A 4879-nucleotide genomic window follows, 5' to 3' on the forward strand; every position below is an offset into this window, starting at 1 on the left:
GGCAGGCCATTTCAGAATTCAGAATCTCAAATATTATTGTCGGTCCAGAGTTCAATGTAAACAAGATCAAGTAAGAATGGTAGATTTCTTCCTTAAAGGGTATTAGTGAGCGGGATTTTTTTTTGTGACAATTGCTATTTGGCCATTTTATTGCAATTTGGTGGCCATTAGGCCAGTTTTTAAATTCCAGAGTTTATTGAATTCAAACTTCTTTCATTTGTCATGGTGAGATTTGAACTCCTATTGCTAGAATGTTAGCTTGGGTCTCTGGATTGTTTATCGAGTGCAAGTATCACAACACCACTGCCATCTCCTCTTAACAGAGGCATCACATTGAAGACAGATGATTTTATCAAAGTTGGGGGCATAAAGAAACATCTTGAAGAAAGGGAGATGATAGAGACAGCAGAGAATTTATTGCAGAAATTGCTGAGCTTACTCCCTTATAACTGAAGGCACATCCATGCAATATCTCAGATTTATCTAAATTAAACTCTGTCACTCCTCAGCCCATTGAGCCATCTGATCAAAGTCCCATTGTTCTCTGAGGAATCCTTCTTTGCTCTTCACTACACCTTCAATTTTGGTGTAATCTGCAAATTTACTAACTATATGTTCACTTCCAAATCATTTTTACAAATGATGAAAAACAGTGGACCCCGCACCACTGCTTGTGGCACCCTGCTGGGCAATAGCCTCCAGTCTGAAAAGCAACCTTCCATCACTATCCTCTGTCTCCTACCTTTATCTAAATGGCTAGTTTTCCCTTTATTTCATGAGATCTATCCTTGCTAACCCATCTACCATGAGGAACTTTGTCAAATGCCTTGCTGAAGTCCATATAGATCAAGTCTACCACTCTGCCCTCATCAATCCTCTTTATTACTTCTTCAAAAATCTCAATCCAGTTAGTGAAACACAATTTCCCACTCACAAAGCCATGTTGACTATACCTAATGAATTTTTGCCTTTCCAAATACATGTAAATTGGATCCTTCTGGTTTACTCCCAACAATCTCTCCACCATTGATGTCAGGCTCACCGTTTTATAGTTTCCTGGCTTTTCCTTACCACATTTCATAAATAGTGGCACCACGTTAGCCAATCTAAAGTCTTTGGGCATATCACCTGAGGCTATTGATGACTCAAATATCTCAACAAGGGCCCAGCAGTTATTTCCCTAGCTTCCCACAGAGTTGTAGGGTACACCTGATCAAGTCCCAGGGATTATCCATCTTTATATATTTAAGATATCCAGCACATCTTCCTCTATAACATTGGCATTTTTCAAGATGCCGCTATTTATTTCCCAAGTTCTCTAGCTTCCATATCCTTCTCCACAGTAAATACTGCTGTAAAACACTTGTTTAGTATTTACTCCATCCCCTGCGGTTCCACGCATACATGATCTCGCTGATCCTCAAGGTGCCATGTTCTCTCCTTTGTTACTCTTTTGTCCTTAATGTAGAATCACTTTGGATTCTTCTTAATTGTATTTGCTAAAACTATTTCATGTCCCCTTTTTGCCCTCCAGATTTCCCTCTTGAGTATACTTGTATTGCCTTTATGCTCTTCTAAGGATTCACTCAATCCCTGCTGTCTACACCTGACATATGCTTCCTTCTTATTCTTGATCAAAACCTCAATTTCTCTAGTCATCCAACATTCCCCACACCTACCAGCTTTGCCCTTCACCCCAACAGGAACATAACATTTCTGGACTCTTGCAATCTCATTTTCAAAGGTTTCTCATTTCCTTTACCTGCAAATATTCACCCCCAATCAACTTTTGAAAGTTCTTGCCTAATACCATCAAAATCAATCTTCCTCCAATTTAGAACTTTAACATTTAGATCCAGTCTATCCTTTCCCATCACAATTTTAAAACTAATAGAATTGTAGTCATTGGCTCCAAAGAGCTCCCCACTGGCACTTCAGTCACCTGCCCTGTCTTATTTCCCAAGAGTAGGCCAAAGTTTGCTCCTTCTGTAGGAGGTACATCCACATACTGAAACAGGACATATTCTTGTACACACTTCACAATTTCCTCTCTATTCAAGCTCTAAACACTATGGCAGTCCGAATCTATGTTTGGAAAGTTAAAGTTCCCTACCATAACCACCCAATTATTCTTGCAGTTAACTGAGATCTCCTTAGAAATTTGTTTCTCAATTTCCAGCTGACTGTCGAGGGGTCTATAGTAAAATCCCAATAAGGTGATCATCCTTTTCTTATTTCTCAGTAGAGGGATTGGATGCCCATGGTGAAGATGAGGCATTGGGGGCCGGGGAAACTGAAGTCTTGGAGGAGGTGGAGGGCATGGGTGGTGTCTCAAACATATGTGGGGAGTTCCTGGACGGGGGATAGGACAATATTGAGGAGATGAGTTTGGAGGGGCAGGTGCATGCTGAAACACTGGGACAGCTGGGGTGGTCAGGCTTCTGGATCTTAGGAAGGAGGTAGAATCGGGCGGTACAGGGTTCACGAACTACAAGGTTGGAAGCTGTGGGTGGGAGATCTCCTGAGGTGATGAGGTTCTGTATGGTCTGGGAGATGATGGTTTGTTTTGAAGCCTGCTGCACCTGGTATTCCCAGGGGGTCTCCCATCCAAGTACTAACCAGGCCTGAGTCTGCTTAGCTTCAAAGATCAGATGATATTGGGCATTTTCAGACTGGTATGGCTGTAGGCGCCTCTTCCTACCACCCCCTCGACCATGACCCCAGTCCCCATCACCGCACCATCATCTCCCAGACCATACAGAACATCATCACCTCAAGAGATCTCCCACCCACAGCTTCCAACCTCGTAGTCCGGGAACCCCGCACCGCCAGATTCTACCTCCTTCCCAAGATCCACAAGCCTGACCACCGTGACCGACCCATTGTCTCAGCATGCTCCTACCGCACCAAACTCATCTCCACCGACCTTGATACTATCCTATCCACCCTAGTCCAGGGACTCCCCACATACGATTGAGACACCACCCATGCCATCCACCTCCTCCAAGACTTCTGTTTTCCTGACCCCCAATGCCTCATCTTCACCATGGACATCCAATCCCTCTACACCTCCATCCACCATGACCAGGGCCTCCAAGCCCTCCGTTTCTTCCTCTCCCGACATCCCCAACAGTATTCTTCCACCGACACTCTCATTCGTTTGGCTGAAATGGTTCTCACTCTCAACAATTTCTCCTTCGAATCCTCTTTGTCGGCTACGTAGAACAGTCCATCTTCCGTAGTTACACCGGCACCAAACCCCTCCTCTTCCTTCACTACATTGATGACTGCATCGGCACTACCTCGTGCACCCGTGAGGAGGTTGAGCAGTTCATCAACTTCACCAACACATTCCACCCTGACCTTAAATTTACTTGGACCATCTCTGACACCTCCCTCCCCTTCCTGGACCTCTCCATCTCCATTAGCCCACCAACTCCCATACCTACCTGGATTAGACCTCTTCCCAACCTACCTCCTGCAAACAGCCATCCCGTATTCCCAATTCCTCCACCATTTCTGCTCCCAGGAGGACCAGTTCCACCACAGAACACACCAGATGGCCTCCTTCTTCAGAGATCGCAATTTCCCTTCTCACATGGTTGAAGATGCCCTCCAACACATCTCATCCACATTCTGCATCTCCGCCCTCAAACCCCACCCCTCCAACCGTAACAAGGACAGAACCCCCCAGTCCTCACTTTCCACCCTACCAACCTTCGCATTAACCCAATCATCCGTTGACATTTCCGACACCTCCAAACGGACCCCAACACCAGAGATATATTTCCGCCTCGCCCCTTTCCCCTCCGCAAAGATCGTTCCCTCTGTGACTACCTGGTCAGATCCATGCCCCCCAACAACCTACCCTCCCGTCCTGGCACCCTCTCCTACCATCGCAGGAATTGCAAAACCTGCACCCACACCTCCTCCCTCACCACCATCCAAGGCCCCAAAGGAGCCTTCCACATTCATCAAAGGTTCACAAAGGTGCCCGAAACGTCGAATCTCCTGTTCCCTGGATGCTGCCTGACCTGCTGTGCTGTTCCAGCAATAAAGTTTCAACTTTGATCTCCAGCATCTGCAGACCTCACTTTCTCCTCGAAGATTTCAACCTACTGCGAATCCTCTTACAAGGATGCCTTCCTTGAAGAAGCTCTCTGCCTCTCTCTACAAAGATTTCAGTGAGTCCCTCTCTCACTGCACACCCCAGGTCATCTCCTCTGCACAGAAGCTCTTCAGCCACATTCTGAAGCAGAACACTCTCTGCTCATTCCTGAAGAAGGGCCTGTGCCCGAAACGTCGAATCTCCTGTTCCCTGGATGCTGCCTGACCTGCTATGCTGTTCCAGCAATAAAGTTTCAACTTTGATCTCCAGCATCTGCAGACCTCACTTTCTCCTCGAAGATTTCAACCTACTGCGAATCCTCTTACAAGGATGCCTTCCTTGAAGAAGCTCTCTGCCTCTCTCTACAAAGATTTCAGTGAGTCCCTCTCTCACTGCACACCCCAGGTCATCTCCTCTGCACAGAAGCTCTTCAGCCACATTCTGAAGCAGAACACTCTCTGCTCATTCCTGAAGAAGGGCCTGTGCCCGAAACGTCGAATCTCCTGTTCCCTGGATGCTGCCTGACCTGCTGTGCTGTTCCAGCAATAAAGTTTCACCTGCACACCCACTAATGTCATTTATTGTATCTGTTGCTCCTGATATGGTCTCCTCTACATTGGAGAGACTGGACGCCTCCTCGCAGAGTGCTTCAGGGAACATGTCTGGGGCACCCGCACCAATCAACCCCACCACCCCGTGATCCAACATTTCAATTCCCCCTCCCACTCTGCCGAGGACATGCAGGTCTTGGGCCTCCTCCACCACTGCTCC

The 4879-nt window shown here is 46.7% G+C and overlaps 1 pseudogene; it reads right to left on the reverse strand.

Moving 5' to 3' along the window:
• Positions 1–2570: 2570 nt before the first annotated feature.
• Positions 2571–2689, reverse strand: LOC122551189 (5S ribosomal RNA; annotated as a pseudogene).
• Between the last annotated feature and the right edge of the window lie 2190 nt (positions 2690–4879).

This window comes from Chiloscyllium plagiosum, unplaced genomic scaffold (genome assembly GCF_037043375.1).
Source record: "Chiloscyllium plagiosum isolate Xiang-an unplaced genomic scaffold, Cpla_swu_hap1 HiC_scaffold_6, whole genome shotgun sequence".
In the NCBI taxonomy this organism is placed as follows: Eukaryota; Metazoa; Chordata; class Chondrichthyes; order Orectolobiformes; family Hemiscylliidae; genus Chiloscyllium; species Chiloscyllium plagiosum.